Here is a 25,785-nt window from a genome sequence, read left to right as displayed (position 1 = left end):
TCAGAAAATATATTAAAAAGAGGCATGCAAGGGGACTTTGTAGGAATTCATAGGCACTGTTTGTGACTCAAACAAGCAGCTCTTCTGTCCCAGGAATCTAATTATTGCAGTTGTCCTGATAGAGTGTCTGAGTGAGTTTTGGATTTCATGACAGCTTTGGAATCTGCTCTTTGATTTCTAGATATGCCTCTGTTGATCAATATTCATTTGAGAAATCCATTTCAATATCACTGAAACCATTTTCTCATCTGAATGAGGACATCGGGATATGAGTATCACAAGGTTGTTTGTTGTATCAGATGTGAAAAATATGTACCGAAGTGCTTAATAACCGTAGTTGCATTTTAAAGGTACATGTGTCATGTGGCAATCATTCAGATAAATAATCTGACCAATCATTTTTCCATAGAAAATAGAAAGTCTTTCCATAGAAAGACAAAGTACAGGTGATCAAAATCTCTTTTGACACAAGGGGGTGGGGAAAGTTCTGGAGCTCAGTTTGGGGAATGAGTTCTGGGAGCTAGGATCTTAGGCATGGAAGAAAGTCAGGGCTGGTGATTATTTTGAAGAGCATGAAGATAGAGTATCCAACAGCCCTGTGTAATAGAGTGAAAACCTCAAGATGGACGAAAGAACCAACCCCTGGAAGAGGCCAAGATGCCCTAAGTGTGATCACTGAGGCAGTAAGAGACCCCACACTTTAGCAACCAAGAGAGGAAGTAGAGAGTGGACAGAAGGATAGGAGTCCCTGAGGACCCAGATCACAAGCATGGCAGCCTCTTTCCAAGGAGCCTATGGGAAGGAAGAAAGCAGTGTGGGGAGTCAGTTTGTTCCGCCTACAGAAATTTAATAATTCCACTAGTTATGGCCAGCCAAGGAGTTCATGAAGACCTGTTTTACGAACGTTCAATGTTCCAATAGCTGGACTTGTCTGGTTGACAGGTTGAGGTTAAGCTGGATGCTTTTGAGTGTCTCAGCACACAGACGCTCTTTGGAGATACTGACCACATATCTGATAGATGGGAGTCCTTAGGGACAATGGACACTGTGAACACTTTATTGTCTGTTCCCAATTCCTATTCACAGGTCATGCAAAAAAAAAAAAAAAAGACAATGGCTTTCCTTGGTTTCATTTCTTGAGCTGACTTCCTTGTTAAGTCAAAGAAGTCTGTCCGATTTAATGAAATGATTCCAATAGCAAACCATCACATGGGTTGCTAGGTATAAGATATAAAACACTACACCTAGCCAACTAGCTGCTGGGTTCCAAAGGCAACTTATCCAGTCTCTCTATCAAGGCAACTAAGGGAATCCATATTTAATATTCAGTTGAGCTAAAAACTTTGGAAACTTTCAATGTTGTTTCTGCAGCCAACTGGCCAAATTGAAAGATCAGAACCAATATTATTTTTGATGAAATAGTAATCTCAGTACATCTGATATATTATTCCCTATGATACAGACAGCACCAGCATGCTAGTTTACCCCAGAAGGAATTGGGCTAGGATTACACTGCATCTTTATTCCTCATGATTTCTCCCACTCACTTATTCATCGGATGCTTTTTTTTTTCACCCCCTCTCTTTTCTTTCTTTTAATATATCCATTCAAAATATGTCTGAAATAAATCCCAAGACTCTTAGGAATATTTCTGCTCACGTAAGCATGTGTATAACTTCCATCCTCATGCTCTCACACAATCAGTGTTTAAATTCCAAAGGGAAAGAGGACTTCCACTGTGTTTTGTTTTCTTCTCTGTTTTTGGTAGATATGCTTTACTTCTTTCTTACCAGAGTTAGATGCAGGCTATGCATCCTCTTTTCAATGTCCTTTCTGAGGCAAAAGAAGGTAATGGAAAAGCTTAAATCCTGGCTCTGCCCATTTGACCTTCAACCTGTGACTTAAATTCTATAAGCCTCCAATTTCTTCCTTGTAAACTGAAGATGAAAAATAAGATAGAGCAAGAGTATTGCATTTAGTCCATAAAAAGCACTGGATATAGTGGCTATAAATTGATTTCCTTTCCCTTCCTTTTCTGATTATTCTCTTTTAAGACAATTTAAGTTCATGTTGTTCAATTATAAACATGAATCTCTTAATAATGAAAGATATCTGTGTGTTAGAATAGGGGTTCTCCAAAGCACTGCAGTCTGAACAGGAGTGAGTGAGCACAGTAGAAGAAAAGGGGGAAATGTTACTTTGCTGCCTTTGTTTCAAAGCAGGAACTTGTGGGCAGTGAAATGGCCTGTTTTCCAGCTCTTCTGGATAGAAGCCCAGATAGCAGCCAGAGACTACCACATCAAGAAATGACGCTGGTCTCTTTATGAATTCCCTGAGGAAGTGGGAAATCAATTTAATATGGGTCTATAGCTGGGAAGGATCTCAAGAGATGACTGAGTTTAGACTTTGGGCAACTGAGATAAAACGTGCAAACTGCTTGGTACATGGCATTTCTGGTCAGCATCTGTAATAGTTGAGATAGAAGAGGAGGTTGTTATTGTTAGAAAAATATTTGTCTGGAATCCAATCGAGGCAAGGTTTGGTAGCACTTTTTTTCTGTCTCCAGGCTCTACCTATATATAAGATCTATAAAACTTAAACAGATATTCTATGAAGTGTGTCTCTTGTGATTTCTGGTCTATACCCCAATTTGTTCTCCAAAATAGTTGAACACTATGCTACAGACTATCCCATTCAACTTCGTCATATCTTAGATGGAAATGTCTACCAATTCATTTCTAAAGAAGGAAGCTAAAGCAGAGAAAATGGTCATGATTATTAATGGTGTTCAGAGGCTCTGAAGCAGGAGGAGAAGAGGCCTGTTGCTAGAATCTTCGTGATGAGCAGATGCAGCAACATCACGGTGGCTTCAGGGGCGACCATCACAATGACCACTGGGAAGTTGCCGCAGGTGCCCTTTTGATAGCTATGCCCTGTTCCCCCACTTCTGCTCTGTTTTTCCCATGGCGGACTACTCTGACTCCCCCAGTAGGGAGTTTGGGGAACTGACTATTAGAAAGTCCATCAGTCGTTCAAGTACAGTTTCACAGAGTTTAGTCTATTTAACTCAAATTCAGAAGCATTTATCACCCTGCCACCAAGGCAGCTGACAGCTAGGATACAAATACCTAAAAATTCTTTCAAAATGGTGCCTTTGCTTAGTCCTTGAGACTGTGTGATTTTAAAGGCCTTGCATTTGGAACATTCTAAACTGTGCGCCAAGGTAGGTGTGCCACTTTCTTTCATTCTCCTCTATTAAAAGCACGGCCATTTCATTAGTAAGTATTTATTCTATTCTTCTTCTTCCTTTTCCAGATTGCTTCTTATTTCTCAACATCTGTTTCCTGTCACCATTCCATTAATTTGTGTCACCCACTCATATCTACTAATGATTCACAGGCCCTACTTTTTAGTAGTTTTGTTGTATATAAGCTCAGATACAAACCAGACAGTGTGATGTCACAGAACGAAACTCTTCTCTTTTTAATGAATTCCCAGGGTGAGTAGAAATCAATTTAATATGGTTCTAGACAGTTATATTTCGTTACAACATCCCCTTCATGATTCCTTACACATCTGTATTTCTTAAGCATTAATGCTAACTAGATCTGTTTTTTAAGTTATGTTTAAAGTTATTATACTTTATTTTTTCTTTTTAAAATTTGTATTTATTTAAAATTTTAAAAAATTTTTTATACAATTTTTAAAGCTTATTTTCCATTTACAGTTATTATAAAATATTGGCTATTTTCCCCGTGCTATACAACACATCCTTGAGTCTATCTTACACCCAATAGTTTGTGCCTCCCACTCCCCCTCCCCCTCCACTGGTAACCACTAGTTTGCTCTCTGTATCGGTGATTTTGCTTCTTTTTTGTTATATTCACTAGTTTGTTATATTTTTTATATTCCACATACAGATATCATACAGTATTTGCCTTTTTCTGTCTGACTTATTTCACTTAATGCTAACTAGATCTTAAAGTATTTAGAATTCTGTCATAGTTGAGTGTGTACCATGTGTAACACACTTCTGGGAAACTGGCCTCTTCTTCCATGGCTTCTAGCTACTAAACCTGAAAGAATTCCCTTGGCTCGGTGCTATGAAGAATGTCATAAAAGGTCTGCTAATTGCTTTACTAACAACACTTCACATCTGGAAAGACGCAAGAAGTTGCACTCTCGTGTGCCTTAGGTAGCTGTATGAGAGTCTTGCACCATGAAGCTGGTGCCACATATGAATGCCCTCTGGTGACCTCAGAGTGCTTTAAGCTCCTCTTATGACCTACTGAACAAAATCATCTACAGTCCACTTCTATACCTGTTCCTTTGTTTTTAACTCTGTGTGTGTGTGTGTGTTTATTTTTTCAACCTCACCTGATGCCTGTGTTACGTCTTGACTTCCCTTTTTGATCATATACTGGATTAGCCACATTGACAATTCATCATTCTGACAAACTGTAAAACATACACTATCTTACATCCCATGGATAGTGCCCTAAGAGCATGATCTAGATCCAGACACTGTGAGACACTAAGATACGTGCTTACCTTTCCGTGATGGCTGTGATTTCCCCTTTTCCTCATTATAAATAGCTCTAGATTCATTGAGATCTATATATTTGGCATTTGCAACAAAGCTTAGAAATTTTCATGTAAGGGAGAGATCAGTGCCTTAAATCTTTAAACTCAATCCCATCCATATCCTCTGCTTTAAATTATATCTGCTAATTTGTTTTCCCCTGCTTTTATTCAATGTATATCCTATTTTTTGAATGCCTATTTATTTGTTCAATGCCATAAATAATAAAATTGAACCAAAAACACCTGGCACAAAAGCCCCACTTAGTCCACATACATTTTGCCATTTTATTGTTCTGTTTTTTACAGAGTCTGGCCTCCGCCTCATACGTTTCCTCACGTGAAATGGTCCTCTCTCAAGCAAAGCACTATATCCCTTCACTAAAATCTCAAAGACCATTACTGAAAATAACATTTAAAATGTCAAATGTAATTGAGCGCTTACATTTTTTTAACTATTGTTTTTGTTACTGACACATACAGAATGCTTCATTCCTGGGGTGGCCCATAAACTGAAATGCATACCATAGAATTCAGAAAGTTATTCTCACCTACATGGTAGAAGAGTTGATCTGCAAAATGTAGAGCTAGCAGGCTGCCAGCTCTGGGTGAGGGAGAAACTGAAGTGCCAGCACTTTCAGCACAGCCTTGAAAGAAGTGCTAGGCTAGGATTATTCAGACTAGTACCAACGCGGCCAAAGAAAAATTGAGGGCTGAGCAAAACTTCAATTAATTCTATAATTGTAATGACCATTTGTGACTATGAAATAGAACTTGCCCACTCCTAAGAAATGGACAAAACCGAAATCCTTACAGCATGATGTGGAAGTGTTTTTATAAGATGACCCTTCTCTCTCCGTATCACTCCCTGCACTCCCAACCCCCACATCACAGCCACACTGATATAGTAGATAGCTCCCGAGAGTGCTTTGCCCTCTTACCTCATGTCTTTGCATATTTAGGCATTCACGTATTTACACATTATGAATATATATTCATATGGTTAGATGTTATTTCATCAAATGATAGCTCTGTTCTCCATCTTGCCTTACTTTTATTCATCCTTCCAAATGCTCTTCTTATAGCCCTTCTCTGAGAAGCTTTCCTGATTCTGCAGCCCAAGCTTCATGGGAACACACTGGATCAAGCATAACTCTATTATACAATTTTTGCCTTGTGTAATGCTCTGTATGTCTTTTCTCTGCAATAAATCCTTTCTCAGTGAGTTCCTTGATGTCAGATATACATCCAATTTATTGCTGATTCACCAGTGTTTACCACAATGCCTTCTTTGCCAAACAGTAAGTGCTCAATAATTGTTTGCTAAAAGACTCATGAAAGAAATGGACGGTGGTTGGATTAACCACCATCCCCCCTACCTGGTTTTGCTTGCAGAAATAAGAGCCCAATTTACACACCTCCTTTAAGTGTGTGATCAATGCCATATTGACATGGAATTAGCATTTCTCCGGCTATCAAGGGAATGGCATTTGGGACTGAGGTTCAACAAACAATTCAGAAATAGTACATGAGGAAGTGATAGATAGACATTGATCACTGTCACTATGAAAAAATCTATTGTCCTTCATTTGACAAGATGACTCTTCTAATTCATTTAATGGAATGTTTATTTTGAGCCATATTCCAGCTACGAGAAGGTAAACGGTCTTGTTCGTATATTTAGAGTTATAATAAAAGGAAACTGCGGTTTGAAAGTTTAGAAGGGAGGTAAAGAGAATGACAGAGTAGGAAGAGATATGTTTCTTACAGTGCAAACCTGGGGGAGGGAACGATGGCTGAGGCAAGGTCCTCTGGATGTCAAACAACAGCAATGAAAATAAAAATGATTACAATGATTATGGCTGAGTTCCCAAACACTTGGTTACATGCTAGGCCTAGAACTAAGTACTTCATATGTATTAACTAATTTAATCTTCTTGTAACCATGGGAAGATTTGAAGCACAGAGAGGCTACTCACCCCAAAGTAACCCCAGTAACCCAGGTAACCCAAAGTAACCCAGCAAACTAGCCCCAAAGCTGCACAGAAAGAAAGAGGCAGAGCTAGAGTTTGAGCCTGGACAAGATAACTATACACTGCAAAAACTACACATGACGGACTAGGGAAAAGGGAGGTACAGATGTACACAGAGCATAGGACTCTGATGAGTATGACATGCTGTGACATAAGGTTTTAATGGATGAAGCTAAAGTTTTGCTTTGGGAAAGAATGCAGTAATTAGCTCTGGGTACATGGGATTTTTCTCTTAGCTATATTGAATAAAGAAAACTAAATACAGTTTATCTAACCTTAGTCGTCCACCTCAACCCTTTGCACTCTACATTTTTCCTTAGGACCATCATGGAACTGAGAAGGTAGAAATTGATTGCATTTGCCTATATTCACATCTCTGGTCCAATTATATCACGTGCCTATTGGTGAAATGCTCAGTTAAGTGGTACCTCCAAAATGTTATCATAGGTTCCTTTGCAATGTGGCACAATAAAAAGTCTGGAGCTCTGAATCAAAGGAGTTGCTTACATTTTGTAGGACTTTGGGTAATTCAAAGAACCCTTTTGATTCTCTGATTTCTCTTCTGTAAAATGAGGAGTGCAATTTTAGCTCTCTCCTGGGGCTGTTGATGAATATCAAATGGAATATTATACCAGCGAGCGTTTCCTGAACTTCAGGGAGATGATGTAAAGTGTTATACCAGGATCTATCATTGTTGTGTTCATTCACTATTCACTCAACAGCTGTTTATGTAACTCCTACAGTGCACCAAATCTGTTACGTGTGCTGGAGATTGTATGGTGAACAAGTCGGCAAGTCCGCTGCTCCAGGGAGAATAAATATTCGTAGGGAAGAATGGCAATAAATAAGTAAACAAATTTAATCATTTGAGAGTCTGATAAGTGCTATAAAAATCAAAATATAGAGATATTTTCAGTTGTCTTGCTATACCATATTCCAACCACTAGCATTGATTGATTACAGAATAATTAGTCTAATAAACTGTCCCTTCTAAACATCCCTACCACAATGGTATGGAATCCAGGGTGATTTGCTGCACTGTTGAGAGCCCACTGTAACCCCTGACACCTGGCATGTGGGAGGCACATTGAACACATGCTTGTTGAAAGCCCCACTAAGGGGGTGACAGTGAATAATAATTTCCTGACGTCCTCTTGTCATGAAATATTTACAAAGGAGTTATGGCATTTGGATTTAAAAGGTAACTTACAGCTTCAGTGAGTGCAATACCTTGATGTTAGTGGAGATAGGTTAGTGCAGTAGCATGAGGGCAAATTCCTGAATAAGATGGCCCAGGACTGAGTCTCAGCTCATACCAATTATCATGGCCAAGTTACTGAAACTCTTTGCATACCCATTTTCTCAACTATAAAATTGGGGTAGTAGAAGTACCTTAAGTTATAGGGTTGTTGAAAGTGTGATATAAACTAATGCAAAAAGTACTTAGAATGGCTCCTGAGTATATTGAGCCTTCGATGCATGTTGGCTACTATAGTTTTTCTTCCTTCCGTCCTTCCTCCCTCCCTTCCTTCCTTTCTTTCGTCAATGGGAAAACTAAAGTCTTCAAGTTACTTTGCCATAAGTCAAAGCAAGTTAGTGGAAAAACAACTAGAAATCAATGTGCTGCTTGGTATTTCCTTCTACTACAACTCACAGCCATAGGCTCAGGTGCCCCTCTGGGCTTGGATTATTTTTTTCAAATGGATCAGGCTAGAGCAAGTAGATCTTCTCTCCTACACAACTCAAGATGAAAGAGCCTTTGAACATAGGGAGGGTGGGAGGGAGACGCAAGAGGGAGGGGATATGGGGATATATGTATACGTATAGCTGATTCACTTTGTTATACAGCAGAAAGTAACACAACAATGTAAAACAATTATACTCCAATAAAGTTGCTAAAAAAAAAGAACCTCTGAACCTCCGGCAGCTGTCTATTTCATGGATACTTTGGTTTCTGTCTTCATGCAAAGCTATGTAATCTAACTAGTGAGAAATGCTCTATACACCAAGATGCCCGCACTGGGGACAAACAGGTAGTACTTTGCTGTTGTGATTATTGAGAATAATTGTAACAATTACCTTTTGTTGAAGCCCTACCATATACCAGTCCCTAGGCTAAGTAGTTTATATATAACATTTAATTCTCACAACAAATATATGAAATACTTATCATCACACTTTAAGTTTGAGGAGAAGCAGTTATATAACTTGTTTAGTATCACACAGTGAGTTTTGGGTCCATCTGATCTTAAAGCCCATGTGTTTTTCTCTAGAAGACATTGCATAGAAATCATCACCTTTTTAAGATGATTATTATGCCATTCCCATGATCCATACAGAGCTTTCTAAAACTTAAAATACCAGGCTTCCCTGGTGGTGCAGTGGTTGAGAGTCCGCCTACCAGTGCAGGGGACACGGGTTCGTGCCCTGGTTCGGGAAGATCCCATGTGCCGCGGAGCGGCTGGGCCCGTGAGCCATGGCCGCTGGGCCTGCGCATCCGGAGCCTGTGCTCCGCAACCGGTGAGGCCACAACAGTGAGAGGCCCGCGTACCGCCAAATAAATTAATTAATTAATTAATTCAATTAAATTAAAAATACCAAAGTCTTGTCACTCATAAGGGGTATCATGTCTCCTAAATAACATGAAGACCTCCCAACACCCACACAGACCAAACCCTTTGCCTTGAGTAAGGGATGGTAACTTCCCTTACTTATCACAGTTAGGGAAAATAAGGACATTTTTTCAGTAACAGGCATTGGTGGTGAGCTTCCACCAGTAGTAATTACTATGGCTTCCTGGTCTTGTCATAAATGAGATATCTATTATACCCCAAGAGCTCAGAGCTTGAGTCTGAGCAGTGGTTGCAGCAGCTAGGATGGTGTAAATGTTTAAAGCTCTAATCAGACATCCAGTCACTGGCTACACAGTTGCTTTTCCTTTTGGTGAGGAAATATACAATTCCTTAGGGGTGGATGTGAAATGTTCATAAATAGAAAGGCATCTGAAATATCTATGAGCAATACTTATTTATAGGAATCATTTATCCAGAGTCTCTATGTGCCTTTCCAGCTCCAATATTTATCTGTTATCTATCACCACATAGCACTCATATTCCACATGCTCTTTCTATTTATATGCATGGAATCTATCTCTCTAATTGTTCTTAAGTCCCTAAAGAGTGGGTACAGTAATTCACCTCCTGCCAGATGGCAGTACGTGCTTCTCCGTGACTTCTAATTCTACCCACAGTAAACCTATCGGCAAATCATTTGTCTGTTCATTCATAGTTTCTCACCACATCAACCAGCAACTACATTTGTTTCTATCTACAATGTCTGGCCTAATCAATGTGGTGTTCTTTTCCTTATGCAATGGATTTTCCCCATCCAGCTTTTCACTGGCTTCATCTTCTGACCCTTTGATGAGTGTCTGCATGTATGTACATCCTCAGCAAAACCGATTATTGTTACCCAATGCTTGTGGCCAAAATGGTGAAAAGAACATCTGCTCTGGATTATGGTGATGTGAACTCAAAGCAAGTATCCAATTTTATGACTGTTCCACTTCAGGCTAATTCTGTAAACTGTTTAAGTCTCTTCATCTGTAGGACCTGATTAGTAATACTAATCTTACAGTGTTGTGTTTTTTTTGGAGGCTAAGTTATAAGTTACAACATTTGCCTGTAAATGTGCAATAGACCTTCCTAAGAATGGATTTGCATAAATAACATTTGCTTACACTTGCTCTGTGCAGCGACTATGGTTTGTATCTTTCAACTCACTATCTTCAAATAATTCTAAGAGGTAGATACTGTTGTTATTCCAATTTCATAACAGGAGAAAACTGAATGCCATCGAGGTTGGTAACTTGCACAACAACACACAACTAAGAGAACAAGGAGCAAGGTTCTAGTCTTTGTTTTTCTGAACCCAAAGTGCCAGACACACTTTTTTTCTTTTCTTTTTTTATCATCTTTATTGGAGTAAAATTACTTTACAATGGTGTGTTAGTTTCTGCTGTATAACAAAGTGAATCAGTTATACATATACATATGTTCCCATATCTCTTCCCTCTTGCATCTCCCTCCCTCCCACCCTCCCTATCCCACCCCTCTACGTGGCCACAAAGCACCGAGCTGATCTCCCTGTGCTATGCGGCTGCTTCCCACTAGCTATTTTACATTTGGTAGTGTATATATGTCCATGCCACTCTCTCACTTTGTCACAGCTTACCCTTCCCCCCCCCCCAATATCCTCAAGTCCATGCTCTAGTAGGTCTGTGTCTTTATACCCGTCTTACGCCTTGGTACTTCATAACCTTTTTTTTTTTCTTAGATTCCATATATATGTGTTAGCATACAGTATTTGTTTTTCTCTTTCTCACTTACTTCACTTTGTATGACAGACTCTAGGTCCATCCACCTCACTACAAATAACTCAATTTCATTTCTTTTTATGGCTGAGTAATATTCCATTATATATATGTGCCACATCTTCTTTATCCATTCATCTGTTGATGGACACTTAGGTTGCTCCCATGTCCTGGCTATTGTAAATAGAGCTGCAATGAACATTTTGGTACATGACTCTTTTTGAATTATGGTTTTCTCAGGGTATATGCCCAGTAGTGGGATTGCTGGGTTGTATGGTAGTTCTATTTGTATTTTTTTAAGGAACCTCCATACTGTTCTCCATAGTGGCTGTATCAATTTACATTCCCACCAACAGTGCAAGAGGGTTCCCTTTTCTTCACACCCTCTCCAGCATTTGTTGCTTGTAGATTTTCTGATGATGCCCATTATAACTGGTGTGAGGTGATACCTCATTGTCGTTTTGATTTGCATTTCTCTAATAATTAGCGATGTTGAGCAGCTTTTTGGCCATCTGTATGTCTTCTTTGGAGAAATGTCTATTTAGGTCTTCTGCCCATTTTTGGATTGGGTTGTTTGTTTTTTTTGTTATTGAGCTGCATGAGCTGCTTGTACATTTTGGAGATTAATCCTTTGTCACTTGCTTCATTTGCAAATATTTTCTCCCATTCTGAGGGTTGTCTTTTCTTCTCGTTTATGGTTTCCTTTGCTGTGCAAAAGCTTTGAAGTTTCATTAGGTCCCATGTGTTTATTTTTGTTTTTATTTCCATTTCTCTAGGAGGTGGGTCAAAAAGGATATTGCTGTAATTTATGTCATAGAGCGTTCTGCCTATGTTTTCCTCTAAGAGTTTGATAGTGTCTGGCCTTACATTTAGGTCTTTAATCCATTTTGAGTTTATTTTTGGGTATGGTGTTAGGGAGTGTTCTAATTTCATACTTTTACATGTACCTGTCCAGTTTTCCCAGCACCACTTATTGAAGAGGCTGTCTTTTCTCCACTGTATATTCTTGCCTCCTTTATCAAAGATAAGGTGACCATATGTGCATGGGTTAATCTCTGGGCTTTCTATCCTGTTCCATTGATCTATATTTCTATTTTTGTGCCAGTACCATACTATCTTGTTTACTGTAGCCTTGTAGTATAGTCTGAAGTCTGGGAGCCTGATTCCTCCAGCTCTGTTTTTCGTTCTCAAGATTGCTTTGGCTATTCGGGGTCTTTTGTGTTTCCATACAAATTGTGAAGTTTTTTGTCCTAGTTCTGTGAAAAATGCCATTGGTAGTTTAAGAGGGATTGCATTGAATCTGTAGATTGCTTTGGGTAGTAGAGTCATTTTCACAATGTTGATTCTTCCAATCCAAGAACATGGTATATCTCTCCATCTATTTGTATCATCTTTAATTTCTTTCATCAGTGTCTTATAATTTTCTGCATACAGGTCTTTTGTCTCCTTAGGTAGGTTTATTCCTAGATATTTTATTCTTTTTGTTGCAATGGTAAATGGGAGTGTTTTCTTGATTTCACTTTCAGATTTTTCATCATTAGTGTATAGGAATGCAAGAGATTTCTGTGCATTAATTTTGTATCCTGCTACTTTACCAAATTCATTGATTAGCTCTAGTAGTTTTCTGGTAGCAACTTAGGAGTCTCTATGTATAGTATCATGTCATCTGCAAACAGTGACAGCTTTACTTCTTCTTTTCCGATTTGGATTCCTTTTATTTTTTTTTCTTCTCTGATTGCTGTGGCTAAAACTTCCAAAACTATGTTGAACAAGAGTGGTGAGAGTGGGCAACCTTGTCTTGTTCCTGATCTTAGTGGAAATGATTTCAGTTTTTCACCATTGAGGATGATGTTGGCTGTGGGTTTGTCTTATATGGACTTTATTATGTTGAGGAAAGTTCCCTCTATGCCTACTTTCTGCAGGGTTTTTATCATAAATGGGTGTTGAATTTTGTCGAAAGCTTTCTTTGCATCTATTGAGATGATCATATGGTTTTTCTCCTTCAATTTGTTAATATGGTGTATCAGGTTGATTGATTTGCGTATATTGAAGAATCCTTGCATTCCCTGAATAAACCCCATTTGATCATGGTGTATGATCCTTTTACTGTGCTGTTCGATTCTGTTTGCTAGTATTTTGTTGAGGATTTTTGCATCTATGTTCATCAGTGATATTGGCCTGTAGTTTTCTTTTTTGTGACATCTTTGTCTGGTTTTGGTATAAGGGTGATGGTGGCCTCGTAGAATGAGTTTGGGAGTGTTCCTCCCTCTGCTATATTTTGGAAGAGTTTGAGAAGGATAGGTGTTAGCTCTTCTCTAAATGTTTGATTGAATTCGCCTGTGAAGCCATCTGGTCCTGGGCTTTCGTTTGTTGGAAGATTTTTTTTCTTTTTTTTGCGGTACGCGGGCCTCTCACTGTTGTGGCCTCTCCCATTGCGGAGCACAGGCTCCGGATGCGCAGGCTCAGCGGCCATGGCTCACGGGCCCAGTCGCTCCATGGCATGTGGGATCTTCCCAGACCGGGGCACGAACCTGTGTCCCCTGCATTGGCAGGTGGACTCTCAACCACTGCGCCACCAGGGAAGTCCCGTGTTGGAAGATTTTTAATCACAGTTTCAATTTCAGTGCTTGTGATTGGTCCATTCATATTTTCTAGTTCTTCCTGGTTTAGTCTTGGCAGGTTGTGCATTTCTAAGAATTTGTCCATTTCTTCCAGGTTGTCCATTTTATTGGCATAGAGTTGCCTGTAGTAATCTCTCATGATCCTTTGTATTTCTGCAGTGTCAGTTGTTACTTCTTTTTCATTTCTAATTCTATTGATTTGAGTCTTCCTTTTTTTCTTGATGAGTCTGGCTAATGGTTTATCAATTTTCCTTATCTTGTCAAAGAACTGGCTTTTAGTTTTATTGATCTTTGCTATCGTTTCCTTCATTTCTTTTTCATTTATTTCTGGTCTGATCTTGATGATTTCTTTCCTTCTGCTAACTTTGGGGTTTTTTTGATCTTCTTTCCAAAATGAAAATAAATAAGGAAACACAAGCTTTAAATGATACATTAAATAAGATGGACTTAATTGATATTTATAGGACATTCCATCCAAAAACAACAGAGTACACATTTTTCTCAGGTGCTCATGGAACATTCTCCAGGATAGATCATATCTTGGGTCACAAATCAAGCCTTGGTAAATTTAAGAAAACTGAAATCGTATCAAGTATCTTTTCCAACCACAATGCTATGAGACTACGTATCAATTACAGGAAAAAATCTGTAAAAAATACAAACACATTGAAGGCTAAACAATACACTACTTAATAACAAAGTGATCACTGAAGGAATCAAAGAGGAAATCAAAAAATACCTAGAAACAAATGACAATGGAAACACGACGACCCTAAACCTATGGGATGCAGCAAAAGCAGTTCTAAGAGGGAAGTTTACAGCAACACAATCCTACCTTAAGAAACAGGAAACATCTCAAATAAACAACCTAACCTTGCACCTAAAGCAATTAGAGAAAGAAGAACAGATACACTTTTAATTGCTGTATTCTCAGCACCTAGGACAGTGCCTGGCTCTGTAGCTTTGACTTGGCATCTACGAGTTACTGCTATCTTTGGAGTTAAGTTATATTTCCATTCTTGTGATATTTAATGACCATATAGTTGATTTGACCCTGTAGATAAACCTGACAGTAACTCATAAATGCAAATGAATGCTTTAGAGTTTCAAACACATCCGTCTCTTCTCAGAAATATTGATGGCATATCGAGGACATTGATGAAGCTATAATAAAAAATAGCTAACATTTTTGGTGTGCTTGCTATATACCAACAGAAAATACTAAATACTTAATATATATTATTTTATTTGTTTTTTACAACAAGCCTATGAGGTAGATATCAGCATTACCCCAACTGTATAAATGAAGAAAATAAGTAACAGAGAAATTTAAGTAATTTGCCCAAAATTACAATTATAGTAACTGTTTAAGCTAGGGTTTGAACCCTGGTATTCTGTCTCCAAAGCCTCCTTATAATTGAGCTAGTCACTAAACCTCTTGAAGCTTCACTTCAAGTACAAATATAATAGGGGTAATAATATCAGCTAACTCACAGGGTTATGAGAATTAAGCGAGATAACTGTGCTCTTGAGACAGTCCTTGGCACTTTGAAGAGTGAGCTCAATATATATCAAGCATTATCGTTAGTAGCTGCTAGATTTTAAGCTCCCTGTGTACAAATATCATGTCTAGTTCATTTTCATTTCCCCCACAGCACCCGGACACTGTATTGTTGTCTATGGTTGGTGCATAACAAATGCCTTTGAATGAAACTGAACAGAGAATGGGGCACAGTCAATGGGAATCAGAATCTCCCAGGAGGCATCCAAGAGCAGTGGCCTTCAGGAGTTTCTGGGGGCTTGGGGAAAGGTAGGCTTACTTTGTAAGTCCCTCTCCATCCATGCAATAAAATAAGTGAACTCCACAACCTTCTCAAGAAGCCCCATCTCTTAGAATTCCACTGACTTCCCTAAGAGCAGGAGGAAGACTGACACAGCTTCCTATCCTCAGCTGCCCCCCTGAATGGGCTGGCTGCAGGGGCAAAAGAGCAGCCAATGCCAAGGAACAGGTAATCAAAGAGCCTCTCAATCAACTGCTTTTACCTCAATATTGCCTTCTGCCCACAAGAGACACAAGCAGAGCCTAGATTTACCTATGGCAGATGGCAGGCCTATTACACGTTCAGAAGCACAGGAGGATGTGTTCATCAGAACACGTGTATATCTACATACATAAATGGACACACATTTATAGAAGAAAAGAATAATCAGTGATGGTGGAGGCTAGCAAAATTCAAGCTCCCTGGGGCTGGTTGTTGAACAGCAACTCCTGCTGCAGAACCAGGTACCAAAGCATAATTTGTAGTCATGTAGCGCCAATATGCCTGGATGACTGTGTAAAACATTTATAAATCAGACCCTAATGGACAGCCTCTGTGCTTTATAACTGCGTTTAACTCTTTCTCATTTCTCCGCTGGTAGGAAACAGGAATACATAAAAATATACTAAGAAGAAAGAGGAAAATCCTATTCCTAACAATTTCACTTGCAAAAAGGAACTGAAGGGAAAGCAGCTGTCTTGCCGTAGTTGTGATAATTAATAATAATAATGCCTCTACTGCATTGAGAACTCACCATGTTCTGGGTAGTGAGCTCAGAGCTGCATATGCATCCTCTATAGTCCTAAAATATGGCACAGGGGTGCGCTGTGCCATATTTCCTTTTAAGGATGCCAAACAGAGGTTCAGAGAGGCTTAGCTATTTGCCCAGAGTTCACAGTTGATCTGTAGGGCTTTGGGGTATCCAGCCCCCAAATCAATCATTAAGGTACAGCAAAAAGACCAGACCTAGGTAAAACTCAGAGGCAGACACACACACCATGTATCACACGTTTCCACTCCAGATTCAATTCTCTCTCTGACAATCCTGGATGGGAGGTCTCATCATCTCATTTTACAGACAGCAAAACTGAGCTCAGAGTATGTCTGTAACTCATCCAAGGTCACATCTGGTAAGTGCTGGAGTGGAATTTCGAATCAAGTGTGTCTGACTCCAAAGGCTTATCAGCCCTAGAACATCAAGAGGATGGAGGTGTGAGTTTTCTTCCACACTTGCATCCCTGCCTTCAAATGCTCACCATCACCTATGTACCCCTTCTTGTACATTTTCTGCCAAGTGTCCTTTCTGCTTCTAAGCTGACTTTCTCCAGACCTGGTATGGTTAGTTGACCCTCTCAGGACAAATCCTATGCCCTTAGCACCCTCACAGGATAGAACTTGTCTAGATTTCAGAATATTTGACCAAAACCAAACAGCTTTGTTAGCAGCAAAGTTTGAATTCATAGGACTGCTTCTCAAGTAGTATGAATTTATGACATAGTAGCTGTTCATAGGAGATGATTTGGGGTGGGAGGAAGGGGCTAAAAGTCCCTCTCATCCGTATACCACCTCTGGGTGAGGACAACTCTGTTTCATAAAGAGAAAGATTTGCCTTTATTGCAGAGTCCCTGTGTCCTGTTCATTTTTCTACCCTAGTATCTGGCACAATAATGCTCAATTAGTGCCCACGAGAGTTCTTTGTATGGGTTGGGGATGTCTGAGCCACCACTGCCTGGAAAGGAGGACCCTGCCTGGGTGTGATCAGAGCTGCTCCAGGTATCCAGGGTGACTGGTAATGCTAGAAACATCTATTCATGGATTTTTCAAAGTTAAACCCATGTATCAGCTCTATAAGCTCTCAGAGCACAGGAGGCTTTGACCCTTTGTTTACTGTTGTACCCCAAGGCCCAGAACAGTGTCCTGCACGTAGTAGGTTCTCAATGAATATTTGATGAATGAGTAAATGAATGAATGATTCTTACCACATTGTAATTTAGTCTCCACCTCCTTTACACACACATACCTGCATGTACACACATACATGCCCACATAACATACATGCATATCCATGAACTTGCACACCAGCAGGCTTTGACCTGAGACTGCCTTGAGGTCAGAATCTGTTTTGTGCTTCTCACTGGCTCCAGGATTTATGACAGTGCCTGGCACAGCCTTAAAGGAACACTGGTTTGGGCTGGTAAACCGTCTCCCAAGGATGTTCTCCAGGGCCCCATCTCACTGAGTTTTAAGAGGCTCTATTAAATCTGATTTTTCAATGCTTTTCTTCATGCTAGTACTTCCTTCTGAGCAATTATTTCTCCATTTTCATTCTGAGTTTTTGCCTTTTTCCTTGTTATATCCTCATCTACCACTAAACAACATGTCTCCCTCCTGGGGATTTATGTTGACCTCTGTGCTACAGATAGTGTATCACCAGCATGGGCTTCTATAATACTTGCCAAAGTGGTATTAAGGGAGCCCAACCTTTGTATAGTGACTCTAAGGTGTTACTTGGGCAAAATGAAGAAGGGGACTTGGAAAGATTATTCTGGAATGAAAGAAAAATTCTGGCTAGGGGCTCATAGTAAAGGCAAGAGCCCAAGACTATAGTGCAAAAAAAAAAAAAAAAAAGTTGTGAAAGAAGAAACTCAGCTGTGGGATGTGGTAAAGAGGTTGTGGAATAAGAGGAAGCCAGATAGAAAGAAAGAAAGAAAGAGAGTCTAGACTGAATTGAGTATATTCAGTCTTTATTTCAATCTATACTTATTGATTACCTTCTAGGTATCTGCTGCCATACTGGGTGCCAGGGACACAGTCCCTGCCCTGTTCCATCTTAGACCCTAGTAGGGAGCTATGTATGGATGAGATAGTCACATAAGTATATAATGAATAGCTGATGAGTCCTGTGAGTGTGTGACAGGAGGTTCTGTTCTACCTGGAATGGTCAGGAAAGCTTTCCCCAAAGAGGTCATTCTTGAGTTGAGATTCAAAGCTGGGGAACAGTTAACTAGACAAAGGAGCATGAGAAGAGTTGAAGGGGATTCGAAATAGAGGGGATAATATGTGCAGGGCTTCTGTTTCGGGAGAGAATGTGTAAGAGGAAATGAAAAGAGACCAAGTGGCCAGAGCACAGAGGCAAGGAGGTCCTCCTGAGAAGAGATCAGAGAGAAGGGTAGAAATCCCACACTGAAGAGGAACGAAGGCCACAGAAGGGATTATGGCCTTCACCATTAGAAGGACAGGAAGCCATTAGAGGGATTTAAGCCAAAGAGTGGTAGGACACATTTGCACTTTTCAAGCTGACTCTGGTTAATATGAAGGAAATGGCCTGGATGGAAGAAACAGTAGAAACAGGATGCCCAGCTGGATAGTAACAGTCAGAATCCAAATAAAAGATGATGGCTTGGACCAGCATGCCAACCATGGGTTGAGGAGGAATGGGGGTATGTATATTCGAGATGTACTGAGAATATAACATTGACAGGAATTGATAATGGATCCAATGTGGTAGGGGAGGGAAGTTTCTAGTTTGGTTTCTGGGTTTCTGGATTGTACAGCTAGATGGCTGGGGGTGCCACCTGCTGGAATACAGGGCCCCTGGGTGAGAACCAAGTGGGCATGGAGAAGAGCACATAGTTGTTTGGGTCCAAAACATGGCTTCATCAATCTCTAGTCATGAAAATTCCTGCATTAGCTTCACCTCTCAGAGCTCATGTTCCTTATTTGCAATGTGAGAGTAACGCCTCGTCCATAACGTTGTAAGAATAAGATGAGACAAAATACAAAAAGTGTGCAATGCAGTGTTGGCCCTAATCTTGCATTCCACAACAGTGGTCACTGCATTACTAACTCTGTGATCTCAAGCCAGACAATTAACCTCTTTTCTCATCTGTGGAACAGAAATAATAGTGGCTACACTGCACTTTGCTGTGAAGGATAACGCATCAACACTGCCTGTCACAGAGTGGGTACTCAATACACATTACTTATTAATATTAAAGTTCCAGAAATGTACCTGCTTTCTGTTTGGCTGGAAGAGTAGGAAATAAGTGCATGAAGGAGAAAATTAGCCAAGAGCAAACATTAAGACATTTGCCTGTTTTTGTTCGTGTCTGTCTCTGCTAGGGTTGGCTTTTGGAACTAGACCTTCACATTCCAATCCGTAAAATGGAGATGAAGTTTGTTTCCACTTCCCCTCCCAGTCACCATGCAGAAGGTCATTGAAGAAAGGACCCCTTTGTCCACCTGGGATGCTTCTGCTGGGCAGGGTACAACAGATGACTGATTTTAACCATGCTCCCAGGAAGAGGGCATTCTCCTTCAGAAAACTTAAAAAAACAGCATTTCAGCCGCCAGGGAGCCAGGAACAGAAAAGCCAAGAGACAATGAAAGAGAGAGGGAGGTGAACAAAAACTCAGCCTGGAGCTAACAGTGAAAGATAGTCTGCCTGCCTGCTGCCACCCCTCTGCGGCAATGTCAAGTCAGGGCCCAACCACGTTGATGAGAAATCAGATATAGGAACTATGAGAGGGTACATTCCAAGCAGTGATTCATCTCCGGAGGCTGAACCTATGTAATGTCCTTACTAATCTTGGGCTCCCGGGTTATGAAGCCTGCCATCAAGGATGAGTTATATTTTCAATAAGTTATTCTAGCTAATCAGGCCCTCTCACGGTGATCTGCTAAAGAAGAGACAAGATGAACCGCTCTACAGCTTCTGATCAGGGGTCCCCAATGCGGACAGGATCCTTGGCGGGGGCCTCCTGCCCCAACTGGGTACTGCCATCACCCTTCCCCTTGGCAGCTGGCACAAAGGGAAACACAGACCACGCAAGCACAGGAAGATGACAGGATCTGTGTTTGATAAGGTTATGATTGAATCAAGGCTTTTGCTCTAATTATACTGCAGTTAAATAAATGCAGCCTAGTAATTGTAATTGATGTGCAATTAAACATGTATTTATATCACCATTGCCTTTCCCTGTGCAGCTGTCTGTTCCTGCTTCACATTGTGGCTGGGGACACTGAAATCTGCCTGATGCTCAGGAGGAAGCCCCACTGCTCTCACATGGGTGCCTCATCTAGGAGGTAGAACAGGAGCTCTGGGGCACTCTTAGAAATGTGACAACATTCCAGGACCTGAACAATATATGCAGGTCTTCTCAATTGGCCTTTTCAAAAGAGTTAGGGGGCTAAGTGTCCCAACTATCACTCCGTCTGGCCCTAGAAGGTTCTCATCTTCTCTATGTGCTGGAATGGGCCATTAAACACGGACACAGTTTGGGAGATGGGTGAAAAATCACAACTAGGTAAAATATCACAGGAGTCATCAGAAGGCAGTGATGAATATCTCTGAGATGCTAGGTGAAAAGTCTGCGAATTTCTAGGTGTTTTAGCTATATGGAAGATAAGACTTCCAAATATTGCACGCTGGAGGAAAGAAGGACAGATAAGAAATTGCATGAAGATTCAAGCTCTATTTATATTTCAGTGAACACTTATCAATGCTGGTAGCTAGAATAAATCACACGGCTAAAGAAGATATGCCCTCAGGATGTTCATAATCTAAGCTATATGAAAGTAGGAAAACAGCTCAGGCAAAGAATTAAAGCAATGTAAATAAAAGAAGGTTGGGGGCATTAATGCTGAGCTCCACGCTGACTGCTTATTTGGGACTTAGACGAATATCATAAACCTTTAGCCTCACTCCCCAGCAGCCGTGATGGAATGCATCTCAGTTGGGCTTCTCTTCACCCATCAGAGTGCTAATTAAGAGGCTGGAGAAATACCACCATCCACCTCATCTGTTCTTGTTCTCCTGCTAAAAGGACACCATGCATCTCCCTGACAGCTAGTCATTACAGGAGTGTATGGGCACCCCAGGCTTCTGCCAGGGACAGCAAAGACCCCTGAAGACTCCAAACAGAGCTCTGAGCCATACTAGCGCTCAGGAGGGGTGTACACTCTCACCAGCTATGATGGCTGGTGCAGGTTTTAACTCCCAAAGGAGTGTAGTTATGCAAACCTCAGTGGAGTGAGGGTGTTGGTACAGGAGAACAATGGGTAAGAGGGAAGAACAGCTGGTCTTGCAGTTAATTGCAATTCTCTGAGGTCAGTTTCAGAACTAAGGCATTTGGAAGGTGCAAAATGTTTTTCAGCATGTTAAAAAAAAAAGTGCAGTACTTTCCACTTCTTTAGCTCTTCTTAGTTACCAAGCACTTCTCTATGTGATATTTAATTGACCTTTATCCTATAGCAGGGATTATTACCTCTAAGTGACTAATTTAAAAAAGGAGACTCAGAGAAGTGAAGGAACTCTTCAAGGTCAGAGGACTATGTAAATGATAGGGTTGGGAGTAAAGCCCAGGTATTCAGCCTTCTAGTCCAATGTTCTTTAAAAGTCAGTCAAGGAAATGGGCATAAGGGATCTTTTAAGGATGTTGGAAATGCTTTAAAACTAGAAGTGGTGATGGTCGCACAACTCTGTAAATTTTCTAGAAATCATTGTGCACTTAAAATAGATGAAATTTATGGTATGTAAATTATATTATAATCAGCTCTTAAAAAATAAAAGCAAACAAGTGTAGTAAGCAGGGCCTGAGCTTTGGTGTCATTATACCATGGTTCAGATCCTAATTCCAACTCTTAAGCCCTGGGCAACCTTGCACAAGTTCCTTAATTTCTTTACACATCCATTTCTTCATTGCTACAATTAGAGTAATATTATCCACTTCTCAGGATTGCTGTGAGGATCTGGCACTAAAGCAATAATATCTAATTTTATTTCTGTTATTTCTGATGCCTAGGAATCATGATATAAAAAATAATTAGCTCTTCACTGACTGCTTAACCATAATCCTTTTTCATATCAAGGCTGAATCTTGTATGAGTATCAGGCATATGATATTGTTCTGATCAAAGCCCCAAATCAGTACTTTTCACTGTCACTCAAATAGCAAGTAACAATGGCTCAGCATACCAAGGGTATATACACCCCACCTTCTCCTAAACTGTTCACTCTCAAACTTGGCTGCTCACTGGGATAAACTGGGGAGTTTTAAGAATGTGGATGCCCAGACCCTGCCCCAGATAATCTGATGTTTTTTTTAAACAACTTTATTGGAGTATAATTGCTTTACAATGGTGTGTTAGTTTCTGCTTTATAACAAAGTGAATCAGCTATACATATACATATATCCCCATATCCCCTCCCTCTTGCATCTCCCGCCCACCCTCCCTATCCCATCCCTCTAGGTGGTCACAAAGCACCGAGCTGATCTCCCTGTGCTATGTGGCTGCTTCCCACTAGCTATCTATTTTACGTTTGGTAGTGTATATATGTCCATGCCACTCTCTCACTTCGTCCCAGCTTACCCTTCCCCTACCCCATGTCCTCAAGTCCATTCTCTACGTCTGCGTCTTTATTCCTGTCCTGCCCCTAGGTTCATCAGAACCATTTTTGTTTTTTTTTAGATCCCATATATATGTGAGAATCTGATTTAAATCTGGTATGGAGCATGGCCTGGGCATTGGGATTTTTGAAATCTCTCCATGTGATTCTAATTGCAGCAAAGTTAGAGAATTATAACTCATTGGGTTTTGATTCTGGCTATGATACAATCCTCCTGGGGAGCTTAAAAAAAAAAAAAACCAAGCCTGAGCCTCACACCCCAAGATTCTAATATAATCAATCCAGGGTCGGGTATGGGCATGTTAAAAGTTCCCCTGGTGATTCTAATGTGCAGCTCGTACTGAGAATCACTTTTTCAAACCTTGATAAGCAGGATGCCTTATGGGTAGGGGATCTACTCCGCAGCCCCTCCCCTCATTCCTCTCCCTTGCTTCCAGGAAAAGTGTTCACAGGATGGTATGGTGGGCACTTCCTATTATCACCTGTTAGACTATGACCTCAGATCTTAGGCCTGCTGCAATGAAGCAAGCCCTGGGGATTTTAGTAATCCCAGGAATGTAGGAAGAATATTATTAAGGAGGATAACCAATGCTAATTCAAAAGGGGCATTGGCAGAGTAGATGAGTGTCCTTCAAGTCTCATGGTCCACATAGTGCAAGGAGATTGGAGGTTGTTGAGAACAGACTTTCCAGGAAGTGGAGGAGGTCATGAGGTGTTTAGGAGACTCTCAGGAAATGATCAGCCATCTATTCATCCATTCAACAAACGTGAATGGAGTTGCTCCACTATGGTAGGTGCTGTGACAATGGTGAGCAAGGTAGGCATCACAGCCTATTCAGAACTTAATAAAAATACAAACCTCCCTCTGCTGCAGTCAAACCATTCACTAAAATGAGTCTGAACTTACCACCATCTCTGTCATCTTGTATTAAACCCAAATCTCTGTTGGTCACCCTGTCACTCGTCCAGAACGGCTCCTGCATCCCTCGTTGCCTACCCCACTGATCACTATTCTCATTCCTCCCTGATTCGGGCTCAGATTGATGCTTTGCCTTTCTTTCTGGCTACTACCCCTGTCCAGACCCAGATTCTTTCTTTATCAAGCCAGTTACCACCCTAGAGACCTTGAGGATGGGAGAATTGGGGGGTTCTGTGAGCCAGGTAGAACTAAGACTGGCAGATTTGGTCAGAAATGCTTGTTCTTATAAAAGAGTTTTCAGAAAATCCTGGGAAGACACAAAGGTTCACTCACTGTACAGGTTCAATACGTATTTTGTCACTTCTTCCATATTTCCAGTTCTCAAGGATTACGGCTGAGCAGTGATGTCTTGTCCTTGACCATGTGATGGACCTGTCTTCACTGTTTGCCCCCATCAGAGTCATTTGTGGCCCCATCCTACAGGGTCAGGTGGGCAGGGTGAGCCAGTCCTGGCAGACTTAGCTGCAAGATAGGATCAGCACCTGCCCCAAATCCTGACTCGTATTCTCAGGAACAAGAGAGCCCACAGGTCCAGCTCCCAATTTTCTCTCCAGGCTTTATATCTGCACTTCTTTCTTCCACTTCTTGCCCTCTTTCCCAAAATAGTAAATGATGGTGATGCTATCAGGAAAGCACTTAGAAGGGATAAGAGTGGGTGATCCTTCCGCTGCTGTGATTTGTGGTATCACTCATCCTTAATCAGATGATCTAAAGTACCTTATATATCTAGTCCATCCAACAGTTGATCAAAAAGCCCCTCCAAACACATTTTAGAGGTGATGTCAGAGAACTATTACTGATTTTCTACAGTCTGGTACCCTTATCAATAAAATGGACGTGGCAATAATTAATGTGAGAAAGTGCTTCACATGGTATCTAATTTACAAATGTTACCTATTATTTATATTGTTGGTGACCAGAAGGAAATTTTTAAACGTTTTTGGAATGATCCCATGATATGAAGAGTAATTAATGAGCATTTGCCATGTGGTATGTATTATTGTAAGCACGCTACTTAGCTCATTTAAGCCTTACGGCAATATATCAAATAGGTACTCTTATCCTTCCCACTTTATAGTTGAGGGAAATTACCACAGAGAATTTAAGTGCCAATACCAATAAATATTCTCTGTGTTAATAAAAATGTTTGGAAGATTCCAGAGAAAATGAGAGAGAGAGGAAAAAAAGATGGATCTTGATGGAGAAAGAATAATCTAAAACAGAGTAAACAAAACGGAGAGAGGCAAAACATGGCAGGTGGGGCACCTGTGTTATGAGGGCAGTTGGGTACTTGGTTCTTTGGTGAAGTTCAGTTAAGTCCTATTAACAAAAATGACATGTCATAGGTGTTGTAGGACCTGAGTGAAAAATAGGATGGGGGAGGTAGTGGAATTGACAGAGATAGGTCGGCAATGAACATGTCCTCTGCATAGTGGTAATTCCTCCGATATTTAATCCATGCCACGTACAGACACTATTTAATAAAATTATGGATGAAGGAATGAATAAGTAATGTCCATAGCCTAAGGCAGGTGACATCTTGCTACTTCCCAAGCCTTGAAAACGACTCTCCTTTTGAATCCAGTTATCAGTGCATTTCAGCCTGTGCTAAACAGTGTTGGGATATAGACTAACAAAGTCTTCTTATCCTTCCCATTGTGTTCAACTGGGTCGAAAGAGATAGAGCATCACACCACCACGTAAGTGGATCAGTTTATGCTATGGAAACCACAAGGCAATAGCATTGAAGTCTCCTAGGCCAAAATGATTGGCTGGAGAAGCAGGGGGAAGAGTTACAAATCCTTCTTTATTTTCAGAAGTGTAAAAAGGTCAAAAAGGGCAGCTCCGTCTATAACCTCCCATTAAAATTCAAGCATATCGTTGACAGAGGCCCTACTCCACTTGTAAGGCAAGCATGGTGCTGCTAAGACAGGAGAAGTTTTGCTTTCCTAGGATGAGGATTTGGCCTCA

The 25,785-nt window shown here is 40.5% G+C and overlaps 1 protein-coding gene across 2 annotated transcripts in view; it reads right to left on the bottom strand.

Annotated features, from left to right (window-relative positions):
- Nucleotides 1-25,785, bottom strand: part of AGBL1 (AGBL carboxypeptidase 1) — a 783,161-nt gene that overhangs the window by 45,102 nt on the left and 712,274 nt on the right. The window lies entirely within an intron of this gene.

Source organism: Pseudorca crassidens, chromosome 1 (genome assembly GCF_039906515.1).
Source record: "Pseudorca crassidens isolate mPseCra1 chromosome 1, mPseCra1.hap1, whole genome shotgun sequence".
NCBI lineage: Eukaryota > Metazoa > Chordata > Mammalia > Artiodactyla > Delphinidae > Pseudorca > Pseudorca crassidens.
This window is presented reverse-complemented; position numbering and strand designations above follow the sequence as displayed.